Raw genomic sequence first — 27500 nt, 5'->3', positions numbered from 1 at the left:
GGAAAGGAGATAGGGGAAAATTAAATATTTAAGAAGAGTAACATCATTAAAATAAATATCTCCTATATAAACTATATAAACTTTAATAAAACAAGAAGATAGATTAGATAGAATAGTATGCCGGAGTGTACCCTCAAGCAAGAGAACTCTAACCCAAGACAGTGGAAGACCATGGTACAAATGCTATGGCACTACCCAAGACTAGAGAACAATGGTTTGATTTTGGAGTGTCCTCCTGGAAGAGCTGCTTACCATATCTAAAGAGTCTCTTCTACCCTTACCAAGAGGAAAGTGGCCACTGAACAAGTACAGTACAGTAACCCCTTGTGTGAAGAAGAATAGTTTGGTAATCTCAAATGTTGTCAGGTGTTTGAGGACAGAGGAGAATATTTAAAGAATAGGCCAGAATATTCGGCGTATGTGTAAGAAAACGGAAAATGAACCGTAAGCAGAGAGAAGGATCTAATGTAGTACTGTCTGGCCAGTCAAAAGATGCCATAATTTTCTAGTGGTAGTATCTAGAGACAGGCTTGTATAACTACATTCACACCTTTATGAGTAATTGACTCACCAAGAGCATTCTTAAACTCACAATGAATTATATCTGACTAGAAAAGCACTCTGAGAGTGAAGACCTCGGCACGACAGCTTATTTCTCGACCTTTAGCTTGACCTTGACATTTGACCAAGGACTTTCAAAATTGAATCACTTCCGCGTCCTAACAACAATTAAACCTTGAAAGTTTCACTACTGCTAGAGTAAAATTGTGGCCAGGAAGTTGTTCACAACCCAAAAATAAATACAGACAAACAGGGGGCGAAAACATAACCTCCTCTCAACTTCGTCGGTAGAGGTAATTAGTGCCGTTAACCTTGACCTTTGACCTAGGACTTTCAAAATTGAATTACTTCCGCGTCCTAACAACAATTAAACCTTGAAAGTTTCACTACTGCTAGAGTAAAATTGTGGCCAGGAAGTTGTTCACAACCCAAAAATAAATACAGACAAACAGGGGGCGAAAACATAACCTCCTCTCAACTTCGTCGGTAGAGGTAATTAGTGCCGTTAACCTTGACCTTTGACCTAGGACTTTCAAAATTGAATCACTTCCGCGTCCTAACAACAATTAATCCTTGAAAATTTCGCTACTGTTTGAGTAAAATTGTGGCCAGCAAGTTGTTCACAACCCCAAAATAAATACAGACAAACATAACCGCCTCTAAACTTCGTTGGTAGAGGTAATTAGTGCCGTTAACCTTGACCTTTGACCTAGGACTTTCAAAATTGAATCACTTCCGCGTCCCAACAACAATTAAACCTTGAAAGTTTCACTACTGTTTGAGTAAAATTGTGGCCAGCAAGTTGTTCACAACCCCAAAATAAATACAGACAAACATAACCGCCTCTAAACTTCGTTGGTAGAGGTAATTAGTGCCGTTAAAATAACGAAAAAAAAAAACACCGATAGATGGTAAGTACAGTACATCCAAATGAATTAAAATGCACAAAGTAAACCTCAATACACAAAGCCTTAGTTGGCAGTTATCGTATCAGCAGCAACACCTCTCCCAACTGGTGCGATAACAGGGCCATGAATGACCTTCAGTTTAAAATGACTCCCCGGAGAAGTTGAAATTGGGGAAATGGACTTATCAACAGCGATCCTGCAGTAATTGGAATATGGCTCCAAAAGCCATTTTGAATCCCATTGACCTACTTTCTCCTATGATCACTGCTGATTTTAGGGATAAAGACAGCATCCGATGGAGCAAGAATTGATATCAGATTTACACTTTTCTTCTTTGTTTTTTATAATAATTCCGTTTTGCGTAATTTAAAGATTTCAAACTTAAACGACAACTAGCATATGTTAGCAGTAATCGTAATATACAGTTAAAAAATTGCATTAAAAAACGGTAAATGCCTGGCAACATTTAGTCCAGGATTTTTACCATTTTAAAAACTGATATATTGACGTTAAAGTAGTGATATTAAGGTCACCAACCCGTAAAATATAATAACAAAGTAGGGTAAAACTAAGGTCGCCTGTATTTTACTGAAATACAGCTGAGAACCGTATATTTTTACGGAGAATTTCCGATTAAAATGACGGTTTTTTAACAGTGTATCTAAGTCATGTCCACTGTAACATTAGAATGTAATAATTTGAATTCGATCATTATCGACATAGGAATGATTTTTTTAAACAAAAATATTTTATGATCATTTGCGTTTTGCATAGATAAAAGATTTCAAACCTAAACGACAACTAACATAATATATAAGTGGTAACCTTAATATCCAACTCATATTTGCTGTAACATCAGAAGGTAATAATTTGAATACAATCATTATCGACATAGGAGTGATTTTATTCAGAAAATAATATTTTATGATTTTTTTTCGCATTTGTAATTTATTCGTTACTTTCTATATATTTCCTTACTTGGGTGCTTTGCTTATTGGAAGCCTTGGATTTGTAGCATTCCGTTCTTTTCAATAAAATAATAATAATAATAATAATAATAATAATAATAATAATAATAATAATGACAATAATAATAATAATAATAATAATATGTGATATTAATACTACTACTACTACTACTAATAATAATAATAATAATAATAATAATAATAATAACAATAATAATAATAACAATAATAATAATAATAACAATAATAATAATAATAATAACAAAATAATCAGACCATATAAAATTGGACAAGGATTAAGATCATTTATAGTAGTGAACACGATAAAATTGGGACAATAAATGAACCTAATAGAAATCTCATTTAAACCATTGACAGAATCTATCCACTCAAAAAACCTAAATTACCTTCCCATTGTTTTTATAAAAATGTTCTTTTGTTACTACCGCCACCGAAGTTGGGAGGAGGTTAAGTTTTCGTCCCTGTTTGTCTGTATGTCTGTTTATTTGTGAACATTAAGTTCTAGGTCAAAGGTCAAGGTCAAGCTAAAGGTCGACCTAAAATGATTCTGATAAAGGCAAGCCGGTTTTGAGAAATAAAGCTGCCATGGCGAAGGTCTGCTCTCTGTGTTTTTGTTTTAGCTGTTTCAATTTCTTTAACATAAGCATTAATGATCATTTATCTAATTAAGAAAAAACAACACATTAATTAAAAAAAATAACATTCCAATAACAAGAAATACGCTAACCTTAAAGAGAGGACCAGAAAACTGGAAAACGAACAATCAATAAAAAATAAGATACGTTAGAATAGATTTTATTTACGTACTTAAGCAATAATCGGAAGAAGCCAACCAGTAAAGTTGGGAAAAAATTTCTTTTATAAACTAATAACATACAACAACAACAATAGCAACAACAACAACAACAACAACAGCAACAACAACAATTGAAACCACATCTAGTCCACAGCAGGACAAAGGCCTCAGACATGTCCTCATTCATGTCTGGGGTTTGGCCATTTTCATCACCACGCAGGCCACTGCGGATTGGTGATGGCGGGAAATTTTCGTTTGATCCCTCACAGTAAACCAACCTAGTAGGGTGACCCTGGCCTGTAAAGCCCTCTCACCACGTTAAGGTATCCCCGCAAATGCCCATATATATATATATATATATATATATATATATATATATATACATACGTCCCGTTTGGAATCGCTGTAAATTTCTAATATCATTATCATTCAAATCATTACTATCATTACTATTACTTAATCTGTGTATAGATAACGAACAAACCTACCAGATCATTTTCATGATAAACAAACAAAAATTAAATCATACTAAAAGAATTATTACCAATTTCATATTAGTCAATTCAATATAAAATTACGTATAGTAAAAGTTCACATTCATAACAAAAACTGAAATGGTTACTTTCAAGAGCCCTTGAATATTTTGACATTACCTCATTAGTAAAATCAGGCAAAATCTAATTTTTCCTCTTATATATTTATTTGACTATACCAGATCTATATACTGTACTCTTAATTTTGAATTTTATAAAAAAATAACAAACTTTCGCTCTTATCATCGAACTTATTTATTCACTATCTGTTCCTTATACTTATATTTTATTGCTTTGGATGATGTAAAATGAGGGAATGAATACATATAAGTGAAAGCTACATCACCAATAAAATTATTCCAAAACAAAAGAACACCATAACTACTTTTTTTTTCTTGCTCCTGCTTGTATCTTCAAGATTTCAGTAAAAAACTTTTTAGTAAAATCTATTTTCTTTATCGGATAAATGCGTACCTTGGTCTGAAATACTATAATATACAGTTCGGCGATTTACGAAATATGATTTGGTATTACCTTGCCAGGAGCGTTACGCCAACAGACACACAAAAGTATACTGAATGTACTTTAAAACGTTTAGGCAACTGTGAAGAAATACAGTGGATGCAAAGAGTAAATGGAACGAACTTTGAAAAATTTAGGTGACTGTGAAGAAATACAGCGTATACAATAAGTATACGGAACGAGCCTCGAAACATTCAGATAACTGTAGAAATATATGTAAAAAGTATACGGTTAAGCCCCTACAAGCAGTGAATGCCATAAAAATAATTAAACTATATAAACGATGCAGTAAGTTCAAAAGAAGATTACCTAGTCACAGAGAAATTCCTTCGACCCGACAGTCATGAATCTAATATCAAGAGAAAAAAAAAAATCTCTCAAAGAAGATTTTACAAATACGAAAGCAAATGAAGTCATTTCAGCGCCACTTGAAGATGCCAGCACATTTCGGAGAGAAAATGGGAAAGTTTGTCCAAGAGCACTCAGGAATTAAAATGACTTTTAAGAAGCTCGGATTTAAGCTAGTTTCCAGCATGGTGTAATGAGTGTTGTAAAATCCAGCGGTGTAATCAAGGAAACATTCCAGCGAATTAATCTAATTATCTCTTACGAAATATAAAAGTAAATTAAATTGGACGGGGACGTCTTTACTTCAAAGATGGAAATTTCAATTTTTTTTTTTTAATAAATATTCACCTGCCGTCGGATTGCCTCTCCAATTTCTTATAAAGAAATTAACACACACACACACACACACACATATATATATATATATATATATATATATATATATATATATATATATATATATATATATATATATATACATATATAGTATATATATATCATTTATATATATATATATATATACATATTAGCTCCACAAGGCACTAGAAGATCTGGAAGACCAAGACCTACATGGATGAGGACTATGAAGCGTAAAGTAAGAGATGACGAAGCTCAAGATAGAGACGACTGGCGAAATCTGAGACCCTTTGCGTCAATAGGCGTAGGAGATGATGATGATGATGATGATGATGATATATATATATATATATATATATATATATATATATATATATATATATATATATATATATGTATATATATATATATATATATATATATATATATATATATATATATATATATATATATATATGTATGTATGTATGTATATATATAATCTTCTAACATCCCTAAAAAAACGCACAATTCTATGAATACCATCCAATACTCCAGAGATTCGTTCAGTGATGAAAAGAAAACAAGAAAAAAAAAAGACGAGAGCAAAATCAGAAATCTTCATTTGCCAAAGTTCGTCAATTTATCAACGAAGCCAACCAAAAATTCCCCCTAATTAGAATGGTGGCTACAAATAGATGTGATTTATGAGGCTAATTACGTCGATTACTACACATTATCTGAGACAGTCAGAGAATGAATGGCAATTGCTTTGCGGAAAAAAAGGAAGGCCTGTTAATTTTCATTTTTGGTCTTTGTTTCTGGGGAATCTTAATTTTTTTTTCTTTTAAAATGGGACAGACTTGGATTTTAATTGCTGTACCCACATATTAACACACAAAAAAAGGATTTTTGTATAATTTTTTTTTTTTGATGATATAAAATGAGGGAATGAATACATACGTAAAAGCTACTTCACCAACAAAATTATTCCAAAACAAAAGAACACCATAACTACTTCAATTGTTTTTTTTTTTTTTTTCGCTCCTGATTTTATCTTCAAGGTTTCAGTAAAATTTAAATCTATTATTTTTCCTAGTGTGACGGAAATATTTAATTATATAATTCAATTATCATAATCCTAATATTAGTGTGGTTATCTTGATATAACTCATTTTGCTCTGATATCGTGAAACTGTTACCATGGTACTTTGATTGCATACGTATAAGGAACTTCGTGTATTAAATTCATCTGATGCTTTACACGAATAGAATCATTTGCGTTTTATGTTTTGTTAACCTATTATCTTGAATTACTCCAGTTCATATTAGGTTCGCTCGGTAATAATAGACCAACTTTTAAAATACTACTTGGAAAATACTACTTGGTCACGCAATTACCTTAGGTCAAATGTGTAACGATGTATGAAGATATGGGTATTTAGTGATTGCAAAATGAAGACTGAAATCTTTACGAGTTAAACCCGGATGCATTTGGCTTTGGATCGAAAGGAGAGAAGAAATGTATACTGAAGAATAATAGTGGAAGGAAGGGAGAAAGGCAACAGAACTTAAGTCAAGAAATAGGGAAAAGTGAAGAAAATTGCCAGGTAAAAATAAATGATAATGACCTACATAAGCTTTAAATAGTTTGGGTTCCATTTGGATGTAATAAGAAAATGTCTTAATTTTGCGCAGGTAACTTCACCGAAATTTACGCAAAGCAGGAGAGCGCAAAATCAGGATAGAGGCACGATACCGAATGAATGCAGATTTGAATGATAACCAGAGAGAGAGAGAGAGAGAGAGAGAGGAGAGAGAGAGAGAGAGAGAGAGAGAGAGAGAGAGAGAGAGAGACTGCCTTTGAGGTTAGCCTGTATAAGCGATTTCCGGCATAGCCCTGATGAAGTGGCTGGCTCTAACGAGAAGCTGACGAGGAAGAGAAAGGGACATAGACACTGAATTGGCTGCAACTAAAAGGAGTGCAAGTTGAGGTCTAAATATATGAAAGCGAGCTGGATGACACAAAGAGAGACAGGATCCTTTTTTTTAAAGGAGATACGAAGTGGACGAAAATCTAAAGGATGAATCATGTCCTCCTGGGATTACCACAAGTCGAGAGAATGTCCGGGACAGTTGCGATGGAAATTGGAGAGAGAGAGAGAGAGAGAGAGAGAGAGAGAGAGAGAGAGAGAGAGAGAGAGAGAGAGAGAGAGCTCATCACACACAATCAACAAAGGGAAAAGTAGTTTAATGCAAATTTGTTATATAAAGTAATCCAAATCTCTAAGATAATATACCCCAAATATTTTTTTCCTGATATTACATTGCTATAAAATATAAATCAAGCCGCAAACATTTATGAAAACATTTAGAATAATGATCATTTCAATCATATATTAAAGCGCCAAGTTCAACAATAGAGGTACAAAGAGATTTTAATGTTAATACTATCTATGATATACAGTCGCTATCTTATCCTTTATGCTGACTGAAAACGAGTTAAATGGAAGGTTCAAAGTCACCCAAGTACTTTTAAGCCTGCAATATCAGAGGCCTTTATGGCTCCTTCGTGAATACTCTCGCCAAATATGCAATTGCAAGTGCCTGCAGAGGCACTCCCTGCTCACCTCTGCAGTGATCTAATTAAGCAATAAGAAACGCAGGAGGAAATAAAGAGCAGGGGAAAATAAGACAACGAGGTGAGAAAGGTGCGACGCAGAGGGCAGGAGGGGAAAATGAGAAGCCCTGGAAAATGAGGGGAGAGAAATGTGAAGGGAAATGAACATGGGTTACTGAGACTTACATTACAGGGGGTCATCTGGTTGCAGTTGTATACTTTCCCCTCTGGTATGAGCTACTCCATTTCCTACGACGCCTTAGCCCAAGCCATCCTACTCCCCCCCCCCCCATCCTACTCCCTCCAGCGATACCTCAATCCCCTTGAGCTTCCTCGGTCCTTTCTCCTGCGAATCCTGGCACATTCCGGCAAAGGGGACGTCACCCGAAATGCAGGCTTAATCCTCCTAACGCGGTATGTATTACTCTCAGCCTCGACGGAGAGGCCACTTTTATGTAAATCTCCGCGAAAAGGGAGTGTACGCTCCCGACAAGATACAAATAAAGGGATTTCCGGATTCCAACTCCATTCCTCTCCCAGTCTTCATACGCAGTGATAGTAATAATTATGTGACAATTATGGAGGTGTGCGTCCGCATTGTCACATTACATCTTAGCTGAAGGATTTTTTTGGTCTTTTCATTGCGTGGAAAAGTTATTTAATTCTCAAAGCATGAATAAATGATGAATTGAATGAAAGAAACAAGATCCCTGTCCATAAAACTATCCTTAAACATCATTAGAATACATAGTAACTTTTGTCCCATACATTAGTGGACGTGAATAACTTAGAATTCGGCGAAATCTTATCTATTGCGTTGACGGATACAATCATTTTAGGATTGTGGTGGCCTATTGAAAACGTCCCTACCTGGGGATCGTCGGACTGGGGTTCGAGTCACTCTTAAACTAAATAGTTTCTTGTAGTGTCTGCAACTTCAACATCCTTGTGAACTAAAAATAAGGGGTTTAGGACAGCCCATAGGTCTATCGGCTGAGTCATCAGCAGCCATTACCTTGCCCTCCCTGGTCCTAGCTTGGGTGGAGAGGGGCTTCGGTATTGATCCTATTATATATATATATATATATATATATATATATATATATATATATATATATATATATATATATATATACATATATATATATATATATATATATACATATATATATATACATACATATATATACAGATATATATATATATATATATATATATATATATATATATATATATATATATATATATGGTCAGTCTCTAAGGCATTGTCCTACCAGCCAGGGTATTACCACTGGCCCTTGTCTCTGCTATTCATGAACGGCCTTTAAACCGTAAACCACGTGAGGTGCATCCGTCGGCACTATCCCCTTACTTTGTTGTGGGTATGGTTCAGAGTTATGATTTTAATGCTACGCAAAAACATTTTGATCTTACGACAAATTTTCCTTAAAAAAAAAAAAAAAAAAAAAAAAAAAAAAAAAAAAAAAAAAAAAAAAAAAAAAAAAAAAGCCTACGAGTAGACTAACTTTGATTCAATTACTCTCGCTTATGCTTAAAAAGAAACAATTATATTTATTTGTATTATCCGGCTTATGCATTCCATGCTAATTAAGACTGACGAACATGATAAGGTTAAAGATTCCTTTGCATCATAAAATCAGCAAGAAAATTATTTCGCTATGCTCTAAATATCAGGTGTTTCAAATATCACTCGAGTATACAAAATAAAAATAGAAAATTATGGATTATTAGTGTAAAAGAATAAATGTTTCGTGATTTCTTTAAAAAAAAATCTTGTAGCTAGGAATTTTCTGGAAAGAATAAAAATAAAACATCAGTATTCTATAAAATCAATAAGGAGCTGATTCAAGCCATTTCAACTACCTTGTGTACCATGACTTGGTACCATTTTTTACCTTCAATTTCTTTTCCTCATTCCTTCTAATGTACATACCAGTTTCTCACCCGTCTCGCCCAGGTTTCCATTCATGTTTCCTATTCCTCTCAACAGAGTCATTTCAGATTTCTCATTCAGTATAAAAATAAGCTTAACAAAACATAATGTAGTAGCATAGGCCAGTTATTTCTAAAGGTAAACTTTACATCAACAGTAACTCAGCTTCCTATAATTCTTGAAATGAAAAGTATCATAGTAATTACAAGCTATCTTCAACCCTTCGAAGGTATCTGTGCAAGATAACCACAGTTACTGATGAAACACCAGTCATTTTTACTGGAAAGATCCCGTGAATAGCAGTCAATAACTTAATCGTATGTTGGATATGAGTAAACTTCCTAATTTATTAACTTTATTTTTGGGGGACATTTTTCTTTAATTTTTCCTTATAGCTTTATTTAATTTGGATGTTTAATATGATTAAGTTTTAGTAATTGATACTTATTTACCAAGAGCTATCTGGGAAATTATGTATTCGCCTTAACGAGAATAATAAAGAGCTTGCCCAAGGCGCGTTTATTTTGGATCCCTACAGTTTTCTCTCCTTGTTAAAAAAATCTTGTCTGTTCGCTCCCATTGTTGATGTCTGAGTGGTGCGAATAATGTGTGACGGAAATAGATTTCGAGAATGGTAAAAACTAGTAATTAGACACCTCCCAATACCAGACAAGTAAAGAAAAGAGGAGAGATAATATTACATTTCTGATGAAATATCTATCAAAAGAAAGAATTGTTTTGTAAGATTTATAGAAAATAATTTGGCCTATGATATCCGGAGAATAGTTAATTCGTGATAAATCCCCGTAATAATCAAATTTCTGTTCTTACCATACAGTATCACGGCTTCAGAACGATGAAAACCCATTAATTAGGTAAATGTCTCTATATTATATCAGATTAAATCACACATGTAATAGAAATCCTACTAATTGGGCTATGCGGATACAGGCTACCGAGCTGTAATTAAGCTTTCTAGTTATATCGGCTTCTATATTAATTTGTAATTGAGGCCCGCATGTGACATCTATCTCCCTTCCAATTATATCTCTAGTAGTTATTCAAAATCATTAAAATACGTTTTTTAAAACCTATAAACCAGAGTTCGTACAATATTACATTGTAGCCGTTTCAATGGCACATCTGACTATTAAACCTATTCCTGTTCCGTAGAAAGTTTGTATATAGGTTTTAACGAAGATTTAATAAAAGGAAAATGATAGATATTAACTCAATGAATATGATAACGTAGAAGACGGAAAGGAAGCGAGGAATACGACAACTCCCTAAAGATTTGAAGAGTAGATGTCGTCAAGAGAGAGAGAGAGAGAGAGAGAGAGAGAGAGAGAGAGAGAGAGAGAGAGAGAGAGAGAGATATTGTAAGGGAAATGTAAAATAAATGTTACAATGATTATTTGCAATTATTGTTACTAACCGTGCACAGTTATATATATATATATATATATATATATATATATATATATATATATATATATATATATATATATACATCTATGTATATATATAATTATATATATATGCATATATGTATATATATATATATATATATATATATATATTATATATATATTATATATATAATATATATATTATATATATATTTTATATATATATATATATATATATATATATGACCATATTATACGTTAAACCCAAGAATCAATTAATCATTATTTCATTTTCAACTTCTCTACATTCATCGGCTTCATCATTTCTGTGATTCTTGATGATCATTATCTCGAATAACTGTAAATTTTCCCCCGTATTATTTCTAAATGATTTCATAAGTTATCAAAATATATTACCTTCAACAATATTAATGATCTAATTATATATCCATATTTTGTATACTTACATTTTTACTAAACAGGTCTGAGAACGAAGGCCAAAAACTTAACTAATCTAACCTTTGATATTGGACAAATTTCTTAAGAAGTTATATCAATCTACTGAAGTCTTTTATGATTAATATTACCTTGAAAAAAAAAACATTAAAATTTTTGCAATCAAGTGTATTTTCAAACGTAGCCAACATGCAAGAGTACCATTCATTACACTTGCCGTGACCAAACAGACATTGAAGTGAATACACAACCTGGCATATATTTCCATTTCCAGTCCACTTTTAAGAATTGAAATACTGGTGAGGTCAATAATCAATGCAAGATCTTGATCTCTGAAAAGACAGAGCCACGCGTGAGGTTTTACCATTTCTACTACCAGTTGAATTATTCAATTATGGAAGCAACAAAAGTTAATGGAAACTTCCCAAGAAATTTACTACGGATAAATCAATATTGAAAATCGCACGGTCACTAAAGCAGAGAACAGGCAATTAATCTGATCCCTAACTCTGATAATCAACCAATAACAAGCTTGGCTGAACCAGTCTAATTTGGCTATTTGTTAATATCTAACCCAGGCGATATAGAGCAAGAGATGAGAAATCCAGAACGGGGAAACTATCACAATGAGCAGATCAAATACAGCCTAACGTTAGTGATCAATGATTACACGTGCACGCAAGGAAAGTGATTGGGTTACACGCGAGAAGGGGAACAAGCGCAGGAGACGGCAGAAGGATTTCGAATGTTTCGTAGAGGGGGAAACAAATACGCATCACGTGACCTGACCTTATGTTTGTTTACAACGTGTGATGCGTACCACAGGAAAGAGCGGAGAGCAAAAGAAAGAACGGAGAACAAGTGGAAGAAATAGCGTCGACACTTCTTCCTCAGAACTCTGGTCGGGACGAGAGGACGGCCTCACGTGGCCAGTGGTCATCCTCGGGTTAATACGGATTTAGTTGGTGTCTCCGGGTTATTACGTACTAAGTCGGATGTCCGCAGATCATTACGGGTTTACCTCAATGTTCCTGAGTGTGTGTTGCAGTGACGAGCGTGTTTAGTGAGTTTACGAGGTTTTTCGTTAAGTGAACGTCATTGTTTGGGCTTAATCTGTTTTGGTGCCGCAAATGTCAACACAAGCAAGAGGAGATTTGAGTATTATGAAGTGGAAATCTGGCAAACACGATGCTGCCGTTCATTACATTTGAGATTTGATTCAAACAATATCTAAGCACAGGTCAAAATGAGAAAATTATATACCCCTGTATGTAATATTCTCGAAGAAGAATTAGGAAAATACATAACAGAAACTTATAATGATAATAAATATAAATACTACTATTAATTGTGTATGTTATTCGATAATCAAATAATGTGTATCAATGTGTCGAGACCAGATTTAAAATCATCAAGAGCTGGTTTCCTCAAGTGAAATGTTGAGTGTGTTGGCAATAAAGTAAAATATGAATTCCTATTATCAAACTTACCTTCCTGGATACGTCCGCTGAAGAATGAGAAGCGAAGAGGTAAGGATCTTGAATACACAGCTGAAAAACACATAGTGAGAAGACATTATCGTTTGTTCCACTTGAAGTAACATAAACAGGAAATATCGTGGTTGAGTAACTTAAATATACACAGATACAATCAATAAAAGACGCGTAAAATGACAAATTTCAAACACTGCTTAGTACGGAAAACAAAAAAATTTTCACACGTTTTCTATTCATAGACCACACACATTTTCCAACACAAGAACACTACGAACACATAAGTGAAAACGCTAAAAATGATAAATGCAACATATGAACACAACTTTAAACAAATAAAAGTATAGCTATGATGAAACCAGGTAACGTTTGACACCTGAGAGAGGGAGGCAAAATCTTCCTCTGCAAGATCGAAGTCTCAGGAATTTACCAAGAGTGGGGTTCTGCTCCTCTGGTGCCGCTTATAGGGGGAGGTACCTGATTCTCAGAGGAAGAGGGCAGTGGCGGAGGAGGAGTAGGGAGGAGCATGTTATTCGGGGTATAGATAATGAAGGAGGGAGGAAATAAGACAATCGGGAGGAAGGGAATGGAAGGAAGTGTTAGTTATCTCCTGAAATAAGAAGTCCTTAATGTCGTCGCGATAATTTTCTTGACTGACACTTGACTATTAACGATAAAAGGTTTTCAGAATAACTTTCCATTCAAAATTTTCTAGTCGTATGACTCGGCAACTGACCAAATCCAAAAGCGAGGAGACACTTGCGTCTCTAAACGATGCAACAAAGGCCACAGGAGGGGAATTGTAGAGCGCAATGGACCAAGACAATTATTTCCGCAGCCCCACATCAAAAGACCTCCGACTGGGCTTAACAGGTAATTGGTCTGGGAGGGATCGTGATGGAGAGAATCTCGAAGAACGCAATAGAGGAACGGAAGGGAAGGTTGGGGAGGAGAAAGGAGGGACCAAAGGTAGAATTTCCTCTGTCGTGACCTAGCTTCTCCTATGATCCTCTCCCACCGGAGTCTCATAACACAACACAATAGTTGATGATCCTCGGCCATTCCATGGCTCCTTCCCAACAGGGGACAAAATCCTGCTCCCCTTCCTCCCCAGGTTACCAACACCAAAAGTCTTCCTGTAAAGGGGAACATTTCATTATTGAGACCTGCCAAAACAACAATGAATAAACCTCAGGTTAATTTCATAAGGTATTTATCGATTTTATAAAGGTCAGTTGTAAACCGTTGATAAGAGCAGAACCAATTAGGACTGCGTGAACGTAAGGAAGCAAAAGACGAAGAAGAAGAAGAAGAAGAAGAAGGAAGAAGAAGAAGAAAGAGCTAGTAATAGAACCCCGTTAATAATCCTGTTGGTTGTGATGCACGAATCACGACTGGTCCAGTTATGATATCCGGAAGACATCGACTCCGCCGCATGGAGAGGAGAATAGCATGCTGGGAAGACTATAAAGGAATTGAGAAAGGAAGGAAAAATCAACTGCAGAATACTAAAAAATAGATAGCTCTAAACGAACACATACACGCACACACACACACAAACATCATCATTATCATCAGCAGTTGATAGTCCACTGCAGGACAAAGGGACACATGTACTTCCCATCTTGTCTGTTTAAGATCTTTCTATGCCATAATACTATATACCCACAAATTTCGTTGGCTCGTCAATCCATTGTCTTCTCTTCCTTACCCTGATTCGTTTGCAGTCTCTGTTATTCTTTTCGTCCATCTATCATCAGTCGTTCCCGTCCGGCCATCGTCACTTTCTTTTTTGTTCCTTGTTGTTAGAATACCCTCTAATTTTAGTTTTCTCTCTTAACCATGTTGCTCTTTTTCTGTTTTTAATGTTAATCCCATCATTATTTTTCCATAGCTCTCTGAGTTGTAACTAGCTTATGTTCTAAGGCTTTAGTAAGGCTCCAAGTTCCTGATGCATATGTTAATACTGGTCGGACCATTTCATTAAATAATTTTCTATTTAGGGAAAGTGGCATTTCACATTTTGGTAAACAAAATGAGATTATGAAAAGTAAAATCTCTCTCTCTCTCTCTCTCTCTCTCTCTCTCTCTCTCTCTCTCTCTCTCTCTCTCTCTCTCTCTCTCTCTCTCTCTCTCTCTCTAAATACACACACACACACACACACACACACACATATATATATATATATATATATATATATATATGTGTGTGTGTGTGTGTGTGTGTGTGTGTGTGTGTGTGTGTGTACTGTGTGTATAGAAAGCCAAGGATGTTTGGAAAAAGTAAGACTGTCAAAATAAAATCTAAACGAAAATTCAAATCTACCACCGATATTTGCTATAAAAGTAGATACAAAAACCCACAGAACAACCAAGATAATAACACTAGAGGAAATACATAAGACATTGCAATTTATAAACGATCTGGAAAAAAAAAAAATAAAAAAAAAAAATACGAAATCCACAACACCAGCCTCCTAGATATCTTTCAAAACAAGGCACCTGAATATTTCCATCTGAATGCGGATTTCAATAACAAAACCCCCAGAAAAAGTAAATACAGAGAACACATCAGTAACCTGCCTTTACTAGACATGGTGTAAGGGGGGGAGGGGGGGAGGAGAGAGGAGGAGAGCTTGCAAATAAGGATAGCGGTACGATTTCCATGCATGAATAACGGGGGAAGGAAGGAAGGAGGGAAATAACAGAGGACGAACTGCCAGCGTTCTCATTACGGTATCAGCAACGTCTCATCATTTTACCTGAAAATGGAAAATAATACATCTCCACTGCTCCTGTTGATAGTTTTACTCGTAATACTTCTGCTAATATTAGGGAATATTATTAATCATAGTAATATTTATGATTTTTATTATAACTTTAGGAATGAAAAAGTAAAAACGTTCATCTAGAAGCCACTGAAATAATAAATTTTACATTGTTGATTCAGTTGCAAGATAAACAACCACTTTAAACAATGTTTAATTTTTAGTAGGCAAATTCCATTAGACAATGTTTCGCCACTGCTAAAATCCATAATATATATATATATATATATATATATATATATATATATATATATATATATATATAATATATACATATATATATACATGCATATATAATATATATACATATATATATATACATGCATATATAATATATATATATATATATATATATATATATATATATAGTATATATACATATATATATATATATATATATATATATATATATATGTGTGTGTGTGTGTGTGTGTGAGGCCCTTTTCGTCAATAGGCGTAGGAAGAGATGATGATTAAAATATATATATATATATATATATATATATATATATATATATATATATATATATATATATATGTATATATATATATATATATATATATATATATATATATATATATATATCTACACATATATATATATATATATATATATATTGTTAAAAATAATCTCTCGATGTGAGAATTATGAAGTGTATGTCCTAAAGGGATCAAATAACTACTGATATGAGTAGTAGTATTCATATCTATTTTTATAATTTCATAAGTTATTTTTATGTAATTGCTCCCCAACACGCACAAACACACACACACACATATATACATATATATATACATATATATACAGTATATACACACATATATATATATATATATTTATATATATACATACATATATATATATATATATATATATATATATATATATATATATTATGGTCCAGTGGTCTGGGAACCAAAAAATATATATCATATATTGCGGCTGGCAAGCTACACAACCTCTCGAGTTCCAAACTCACTAGTTTGTTTTACATAAATCTGTTATATCTGAATAATACCCGAACTCTGAGAAAATTACATAACTCTCACACGGCAATATATAAAAAGACTAAATATCCAAAAGTCTCTTAAGTACACTCAAAACAAAGCTGTGCAATTATTATCAAGAACTATTCAAAACAACCTTTTACTTCGATTCTTTAACAGGGATACCAGAGAGCACTGTAACAAACACTGGTGATCGAAATAATACAGTCTTTACAAAAATAAATATATTCTTTAAAAATTACAACACTTTGAAAGAATTTACATAAAATAATAAATCACTCGAAATATCAAGTCTGAACAAAACTTAGACTAAGACAAAAGAAATAATTACACTCTGAAAATTATATAGTCACTTGTTTCACTGGAAATCAAATTTTACACCAATATTTAGTCTTAATAACTAATGAAAATAGTTAACTTTTAACACTCTGAGGGTTAAACTCATAAAGAAATTACATGAAGTAATTGATAAACTTAAAAGTTTTAGTTCACACGAAGTAAAGCCTAAATAAATACACTTCACGTATCTTACTTGCACAGACCCAGTTACAAAAATTTATATAACACCCGCACGCATAATGACACAATAAACTGAAATCACCTTTAAAGTCTTCCGTAATGTTTCGACACACTACACACGATATATGTTGTTTTCAAGCTTATACACTATGGAGAGGACACACTCGAGGCACTCGAGGCACGAGAGAGAGAGAGAGAGAGAGAGAGAGAGAGAGAGAGAGAGAGAGAGAGAGAGAGAGAGAGAGAGAGAGGTTGAACTTCGGCTCTTTCACAGGACAGGCTGTTTTTTTCTGCCCTACGCATCCCTAGGGACACATATATGTTGAGTTAGTTATTCTAGATCCTTCTATGACAGGAGCCTAGAAGCTTGGGGCTGGCTCAGCAGCGCCAGAGTTACCAACTATCATGTATCAAACAGGAGAATCAACCTCGCTTGCAAGGCAACTCTCTCTCTCAGCAGCTCCGACCACCCCCGTTCTTAAACATAAAAAAAAAAAAAATCTAAACACGTGGCAAATATAAAAATTGCGTATTTTCTCACAAACATAACGCGATACCTCATGAAAAAAAAAAAGTTGCATAAACCCTCATTCATACTTCCTAGGGTTCTTAATGTATACTTAATCGAGATTACGTAAGACTTTCTAGCAAAATACGTGACATAAAAAGTGAATTCTTAAAAATAACGTAAATTTACATATACTGACTTGAATGAAGACTACAATGAAATCAACGACGAAAGTCTTACATAATTTACATACAAGACTTGAAACTACAGAGGAACTCACCTTATGAGCAGGCTATTCACCTCTTAAATACACAAATGATATACATAAATAAAATACATAAATAAATTATTTACACTACGCTAGACCAGCTTCGTAAGAATATACACACACTTTATATATATATATATATATATATATATATATATATATATATATATATATATATATATATATATATACATATATACATATATATAGATAAATAAATAGATAAGATCAATTAAGTAAATGAAAGAATTTTAATTAACCTATTACGAGACAAAAACCTAATGCATTGTCTATTATGGTGCAGAGAAAAATTTAAGGCATTTTAGGAAATCTAGAAGTGTCTAGAACAAATAGAATCTTTCATATGTATATATTCGAAAAGAAGCGATGACATTTAAAGTCACGATTCAAAAGATTCAATTCATGTTATATATTATCAAATTTATGTTCTATATTAGTAAATAGGGGTTTCTTCTTGAAAGAGGTTTTTGTCAAATGAATAGAAATAATTTTAGTAACATCCTAGGAAATCATGTAAGCATAAAGTTCTTTTATTACAAAGATCCTTACGAGCATTATGAGACCGAAGTTTTGATGATGTACCACGTGACAATTAAGAAATGTATTCCCGAGGGTGGTTATATAAAAGTTAGTTCCAGTTAGCAGAGGACACACGTCTCTGGAACATCAACTATACAATATCCTCGGGATATCAGATAAAAGTTAAGTTTCCATTATACCTCGGTTCTCTTTGACATCTCAGATTTCAATTATTTTAATAATTTTGTGTTTGAATTGCTTTACCAAAATAAAGTGTTGATGACTATGAGCCTAGTGTAATTTTGTGTTTGAATTGCTCTAACGAAGTGTTAATAACTGTCTAAAACTATTGCAATTTTGTTTTGAATTGCTTCAACGAAGTGAAGTGTTAATAACTGTCTAAAACCAGAGTAATTTTGTTTTGAAATAATTTTACGAAATAAAGTGTTGATAACTGTCTAAGACTAATGCAATTTTGGTTCAAATAATTTAACGAAACGAAGTGTTAATAACTGTCCCAGACTAGTGCCATTTTGTGGTTGAATTAATCTAACGAAATTAAGTGTTACTAACTGTCTAAGACTAGCGATTGAATTGCTTTAATGAAATGAAGTGTTAAGAACTTTATGATCAATGTATAAACGCTGTATAGTCACTAGGTCTAACTACTACTAAGCCTAAACTTTAAAGTAACTTGTTGTTAAGGAAATGAAGTTTTACTAAATTTCTTTAATAGAAACTAACTGCTTTGCCTGAAGCAGCAATTAAACATCTTTTGGTTCCCTTTAATAGAAAATTATACATTTGGATTTCTCATGATTTTGGAGAAGCTAGCGAAGATTGAGATGTAAATTGTATAATTATAATCTGTTAGTGAAACTACTGCTTGATACCGTTTTAGATGCATAAAGAGATAAATTTGTAAGAATCGTATATTCAAATAAAATTTGCAATAAAATTATATTTTTGAAAACCGTCCGCATTATTTGAATTTGCCATCATGATAATTACATTTACTTATAACATGAAACCAAGAAAATGGTTAATTTTCACAAACATTTGTTAACTTCCTGAAGTTTTTACATTGAAAACGTTAATGTACATACTGTAGGGTAAAATAGGATGCAATTGCAAAATTATCACAGTTTTTTTTACCATCATTTACATGCCATAACTTCAGGAACTTAATAAATATTTGCATAAAATATCCACGTTCTTGGACCCATGCTATAAGGAAATGTAATTACCATGATGGAAAATTAAACTAGTTTTCACATGAAAAGTTTCGTGAATAAAATGCAATTCCTACAGATGTATAAAGAAAGTCAAAGAAAATTAATTTTTTTCTGCCTACCTGAAAATATAAGTCAAAGAAAATTAAATTTCCTTCTGCCCACCTGAAAATATAATTCAAAGAAAGTTAAATCTCTTTCTGGCCACCTGAAAATATAAGTCAAAGAAAGTTAAATTTCTTTCTACCCACCTGAAAATATAAGTCAAAGAAAGGTAAATTTCTTTCTGCCTACCTGAAAATATAAATCATAGACAATTAATTTTCTTTATGCCCACCTGAAAATATAAGTAAAGGAAAATTTAACTTCTTTCTGCCCACCTGAAAATATAAATCAAAGTAAATTTAATTTCTTTCTGCCCACCTGAAAATATAAGTCAAAGAAAATTTAATTCCTTTCTGTCCACCTGAAAATTTAAGTCATAGAAAGTTAAATTTCTTTCCGCCCACCTGAAAATATAAATCAAAGAAAATTAAATTTCTTTACGCCCACCTGAAAATATAAGTCCAAGAAAGTTAAATTTCTTTCTGCCCACCTGAAAATATCGATTTCCTATAGGAAAGTGATAAGATACGAGAAATATGATTCACCTACGCACCTCAAATCGACAGTCGTAATGCACTAATATTAATATTGCAGAGTTACCCAACCAACGCCCTGGAAAATCGAGCGGAAACATGACTAGGCAATGTAGGGTCTTCATCAATATAGCCATTCCTTTGGGTTTTGCAAATACAGATAAAAATAATCCGTATATGAGTGATGCCATCTTTTAGTTTTTGAAACTTATCAGTGAGCAATTTATTCATCTATATGTCATTTTATTCATCATATACTCATCATGTCTTGCCTCTCACTTTCGGGTAGATTAAGTCCCTTTCGTTTTCCTATTATTACCTCCACAAACGAAGTTGGGAGGAGGTTATGGTTTTACCACTGCTTCTCCGTTTGTCTGTATGTTTGTGAATAACTTCCTGGCCACAATTTTACTAAGAGTAGAGAAACTTTCAGGGATTAGTTGTCATGCTGAGACTTGGAAGTGATTCCAAGTCCTAGGTCAAAGGTCAAGGTCAAGATCGAGCAAAAGGTCGACCGAATTAACTCTAATATTAACCCCTAGTTCACAAATGGTTGTTATACAGAGTTCAAATACACCTACAGTCAAAATTGATTCTGAAAAGGCAAGCTGGTTTCGAGAAATATGCTGCCGTGGTGGAGGTCTGCATTCTCAGTGATTTTTTAGTATTATCTTTTATTCTACTTTCCACTAGTATTTTGACTTGACTTAAACTTTACTTAGAAATGATGTCAAGTCGAAGTATTTAGTCTTGGATAACACACATCATTCATGACTCACAAGTGAAGGTAAATATTGAATAACAATGTAAAACACCAGAACACTCACTACTTTAATGCTGTTACTGTTCTTCAAATGTTTTATTTCAACATGTTTCCTTTCCTCACTGGGCTATTTTCCCTGTTGGGGCCCCTGGGCTTATAGCATCCTGCTTTTACAACTTAGCAAGTAATAATAATAATAATAATAATAATAATTATTATTATTATTATTATTATTATTATTATTATTATTATTATTATTATAATAATAATAATCTATATATATAAAACGCAATCGTTTTAGCACTTTTTTAAAAGCGTAAAAGCCCCTGTGTTTTGAATATACAATGATATATAGGTATTCTTAATTCCCAAGATTTTTAGTCACATTGTGTTTTATAATTATTATTATTATCATTATTATTATTATTATTATTATTATTATTATTGAATGAGTGCTGTTTTTAAATATACAACGATATATAACTGTATTATTATTTCCCAAGATTCTCAGACATGTCATAGTGTTTTATTATTATTATTATTATTATTATTATTATTATTATCATTATTATTACTATTATTATTATTATGGAATAAGTGCTATTTTTAAATATACAACGATTTATAACTGTATTTTTAATTCCTAAGATTTTTAGACACGTCATAGTGTTTTATATTATCATTATTATTATTATTATTATTATTATTATTATTATTATTATTGTTATTATTATTGAATAAGTGCTATTTTCCCCGTAACTTCCATAATACCACAAGTTTGTATATAAAAGTAAAAGAAAAAAAAATAACTTCAAAGGTCTGAGGAGAATAGCTGGAAAGAGATTCAAGTTGCGCAGCCGTCAGACAATAAAGAATCGTGGCGAGTGACAAGTTCCATAATAATAATTGAATATAGTTAGTTTCTAGTGTACCTCCAAACTCAGACAAATGAGTGACAGGCGCACAGAGAAAATACCAACACCACAGGAGCTATGGGTGTAGAATGATTCCATCTAGACGATTCTATTTAGTAATTGTAATAACCATTTTGTTAGAGTGGCGTTATTATTATTATTATTATTATTATCATTATTATTATTATTATTATTATTATTATTATTATTATTAATACTTGCTAAGCTACAACCCTAGTTGGAAAAGCAGGATGCTATAAGCCCAGGGGCTCCAACAGGAAAAAAGCCCAGTGAGGAGAGGAAACAAGGATAAGTAACATTTTAAAAACAGTTGACATTAAAATAAATATTTCCTATATAAACTATGAAAACTTTAACAAAGCAGAATGAAGAGTAATAAGACAGAATTGTGTGCCTGAGTTTCATTCATATTACACTTAAAAAAACGTCAGAACTGTTTAAGATATTTAGTGTAGGCTATAAGGCAATATTCTCTCGTTCCAATATATAGTTTTCGTTAGAACTGTTTTAAGATATTTAGTGTAAGCTGCTAGACAATTTTCACTCTTTCCATTACATACTTTTCTTTAGAAATCATTTAATAAAAAATTACGCGTCTAAGAAAATCTTCACTCATTCCAAAATGTAAATTTTATGTTAGAACTGTTTCAAGATATCTAGTGTACAAGACAATTTTCCACTTGTGGTAAGTCGGCCACCCATATTTCAGTCTTTCGTTCCCTATGACATAATGATTCACGCATATTGTGCACTTATAATTTTTCACTTGTTGTGCAAGGAGTTATTTCAAATACTTTCCTTTGAGAAAACAATTATTTCCAAGTTTAAATTTCAAATTTATGAGTAAATATCATGTAATTTTTTTTTGCTTTTTGCTGGCAATCTTAAATAAAGAGGAAGAGGAAAGAGGATCACAAATATTTTTTTATGATCAATCTTATATAGAAACAAAAAAATAAAGAGGAAGAGGAAAGAGGAGCACCGAAGGGGAAATGAATTCAGTGAGGCATCAAAGGATCCATGAGCTTCCTCCAATGATCCCTTTATATTTCTTTCCAATAATCGTCATATTCCCGATTCTCGCATATCTTGATGAAAGCCCTTTTGCCGTCAGGTCAAATATTCATAATGGATTCTGCACCTCAAGCCAAGGCGCGTTCATGAGGTACGTCTATATATAACTTTGAAAACAAGATGGAAGAACAATGTCTGAATGTTATTTAAGTATTTGAAGAAAATAATACGATTTCATAATCCACTTGATAGCAGAGATGATTTTTATGAAACCAAACCCACTAAATTTTTGACACCACTGGGGAGGTATAAATCATTCCAGACATTAGCGAGTGTTTTTACGTTGCGGAAGAGATTCGTTTGTGAACGCGGCTTTTTAGTTTCCAGACGCTAGAGAATGAGTCCCGAAGGGTTATGCAATTGTTGACTGAACGTCACTCTCACTTGATCAAATCTATAAATCAGGGATTTCGTTGCGTCGAAAAATTTATTACTTCCTTGCCGAAATGTTTGATAAGATAGCTGATAAGAAACCACAAACAGACGTGAGTGGAAGGACATCTCTGAGGCCTTTTTGATGATATATACACACACACACACACACATATATATATATATATATATATATATATATATATATATATATAGATTATATATACATATATATACATAAATATATATATATATACATATATATATATATATATATATATATATATACATATATATATATATATATACATATATATATACATATACATATATTATATACATATATATACATAAATATATATATATATATATATATATATATATATATATATATATATATATATACATATATATATATATACACAAACACACACACACGATGCTGAAACACCTATTCATCCATATAAAGGTGGAAGAATGATTAAACAGAAAAGATAAGTATCTTTATCTTTAGGCGTCTTCTTTCCAACCATAATCCCTACATTAAGGGGTTGGCTGCCTAACGCGCCCTCTCCAATGCCTTCTATCAAAGGCATCCCCTTCCACAAAACCTCTTCTCTCCATATCATCCTTCACCTCATCTAGCCATCTAATTCTCTGAGTCCCTCTCGATCTTCTCACACTTACAGTTTCCTCCCAAGCCGGCAGCTCAGCATTCTCATCTCTCTTCTCTCAAGCTTTCCTTCCTCTCTTTTTCTAAAAACCCATGTTTCCAATCCATTCATTAAAACTGGTCTTATTATTGTGCTATATGGCTTCACTTTTATCTTGATTGGCTTTTTCTTATCACATATCAATCCCGCTACTTTCTTCGTTTCCTTTCCTCACTGGGCTATTTTCCCTATTGGAACCCCTGGGCTTATAGCATCCTGCTTTTCCAACTAGGGTTGTAGCTTAGCAAATAATAATAATAATAATAATAATAATAATAATTAATACCATGGTTTGTTAACTAACTGTTCTCCCTCTTCTCTCACGCAGGTATCCTAGCATCTGAAAAAAGATTTAATCGTGATTTCTTACCGACATGAATTCCAACTGTATTATGTCTTATCCTTATCATAAAACGTTTCAGGTTAGGATTTGAGGAGATGCCTCTTTAAAACTTTACTAAAGATGTTTGTTAATTTTTCAGATTCGTTCTTTCATGACCTATGTTTCATTTGCAACAGCTCTTGTTTTTAAGTTTTTGATCTCCAAGATATTAATTTTCTCAAAATATAACTTTTAATTCATTTTTTTAAAGACTACCGCTGTTAAATTATTTACCTCTTTATCCAAATGAAAACTCTCTTCACTTTTTCTAATAAGAGTATTAGCTATTTAACAGCTATCATATCCATATCTGACCATCACAAAACTTTCGCTCACACCTCAATGATTGTCAAAACCTCTTTTAACATTACTGTCGAAATAATGTGGATTGCAAAACTCCATCCTACTTCTCACATGCGAAAAACTACAGGCATGCGCAAATACCTTAAAATATGTACATCCATAACTTATCATACAGATTCATCATCATTATCATCATCATCATAAGCAGCCATTACTAGCTCACTGCAGAACAAATCATCAGACATGTCCTTCCATTCGCATCTTCATATGGTCTTTCCATGCCAATTCACGCCCGCAAACTTTCAGTTCGTCAATCGATCGTCTTCTCTTCCTCCACCTACCTTTTTGGCAATCTCTAAGGACCCATTGTGTTATTCTTAATGTCCATCTATTATCTGTCATTCTCATTTATGTCCTGCCCATATCCATTTCTTTTTCTTACATGTTAGAATATCCTCTACTTTAGTTAGCTCTCATATCCTTGTTGCTCTTTTTCTGTCTCTTATTGTTATTTTATATGCATATACATGTGTGCGAGTGTGAGTTCCTAGCATTTACCCAGTTGTAAAGTAAAGCAGGTGTGTTTAATGACCATGAAAACCAGATTTTTTTGCATCGAAGATGAAGAGGAGCAGAGCAAATTGCCCTCTTGCTTAAGATCCTTGAATATGCAAGTATCGTAGCATTAAGGTACACCGGGGAAAATTAAATCGTTCGGGAGCTGGGAAAGAATTTTATAGGAAAAATAACGCTAAGTACTTAAACACAAGTATTAAATTCTTCCTGAGGAACATTTTAAATTCCAAGGCATGACAGCGTTGCTAAAAGGCCTTTTAACTTGCCTAAGCCTCTACTGGCATATTATTATATTTACTGTTTATATAAAAATGAAAACGGGGAAAATAGGCCATTAAAAGGTGTTAAAAGATCTGCAAGTGCACAGCTTAGTAACATAGGTATAATAATATATGAACGATAACAATAAATGCATTCAGTAATGTGGACTCGTCTTATATAGAAAACGTCTATGCCTGGCGTTGTCATGGACGGGTGATCGAGTCCCGCTCAGTTTCTTTTAGTGTCTGCAACCTCGCCATCCTTCTGAGCTAAGGGTTAGGGATTTGGGGGAGCCTGTATGTCTATCTGTTGAGTTATCAGCAGCCATGGCCTAGTTCTCCCTGGTCCTAGCTTGGGTGGAGAGGGGTCTAGGACGCTGGTCATATGGATATATGGTCAGTCTCCAGGGCACTGTCACTGTCCCTTGTCTCTGCCATTCATGAGCGAACCTTAAACCTTTGAACACAGAATGTCACTGATTTAAGTGACACTTGACAAATTTCATGACTCTGGAGCAGGTTATTAAAGTGATGATTGGTTTGATAACAAGGACACACTGGTGATTTTGGCTATGGTTAGCTGCTTTAAAGCAACCTCAATGACAATAGAGAATTTGGTGGAAAAGCGCAGTCAATATTTTCTAAAAAGTCAATTGCAACTGGAAAGTAAACTGATAAACGTCGGGGTCAGATATACATGACGAATATACAAATTTATATATACACTCGTGTGAGTGAACTCGTCCAAAATGACCGCTACATATTTAGACAGATATGCACACGCCCACACACACAGATTCAACCCTTCCCAACCCCTCCCCCTTTCGTACCTACAACACGACAGTTGTGGTTTTCGAGTATACATCTCTTGGTACCTACCTCCTTTCATCAGGGTATGACCAGGGTGGTATGAGAGACAATGCCACTCAGTGTGACTGGAAATATACAGTATATATTATTTATATATATTTCAAATAGGCCATATATTTTAAGACATTAATGTCCGGATTCTCTTACCGACCTCAGGATCAGAGTTCCGAGGCGAAATCACTCAATGACAATAGCATCTGACAAGCCCGGAATCGAAGCCTGGTCCAGCGACGTGGCTAAATAGCACGGTCACTGTCATACAAGCATCCTGGACCAGGGTTTGATTCCTGGACGGTCAGTTGCTATTGTCTGAGTGATTTCTCCTCGAGACTCTGATCCAAGGTTGATAAGAGAATCCAGACATTAATGAATTAAAATATGTGGCTCATTGGAAATATGAAAAAACACGTCTAAATGTGCAAAATTTATTTCATATATATGTATATATATATATATATATATATATATATATATATATATATGTATATATGTGTGTGTATATAAGTGTGTATATATATATGTATATATACATATATATATATATATATATATATATATATATATATATATATATATATATACATATATATATACATATATATACACACATACACATATATACATAATATATATATATATATATATATATATATAATATATATATACACACATACACATATATATGTAGATAGATATATACCTATAAGAGGGATTACAGTAAGAAATACAATGGCGGCGAGTGGAATGGCTGGGGAAAGAGAATGGGATCTTTAAGTGATGGATAAG

The 27500-nt window shown here is 33.2% G+C and overlaps 1 long non-coding RNA gene across 1 annotated transcript in view; it reads right to left on the bottom strand.

The window, feature by feature from the left end:
- Nucleotides 1-27500, bottom strand: part of LOC137654980 (uncharacterized) — a 728027-nt gene that overhangs the window by 482199 nt on the left and 218328 nt on the right. The window contains exon 3 of the long non-coding RNA XR_011046770.1: nt 12923-12982. This is a non-coding gene — a long non-coding RNA (uncharacterized lncRNA). The remainder of the gene's footprint in view (nt 1-12922; nt 12983-27500) is intronic.

The sequence above is a fragment of the Palaemon carinicauda genome, chromosome 16 (assembly GCF_036898095.1).
Source record: "Palaemon carinicauda isolate YSFRI2023 chromosome 16, ASM3689809v2, whole genome shotgun sequence".
NCBI classification, from domain to species: domain Eukaryota; kingdom Metazoa; phylum Arthropoda; class Malacostraca; order Decapoda; family Palaemonidae; genus Palaemon; species Palaemon carinicauda.
This window is presented reverse-complemented; position numbering and strand designations above follow the sequence as displayed.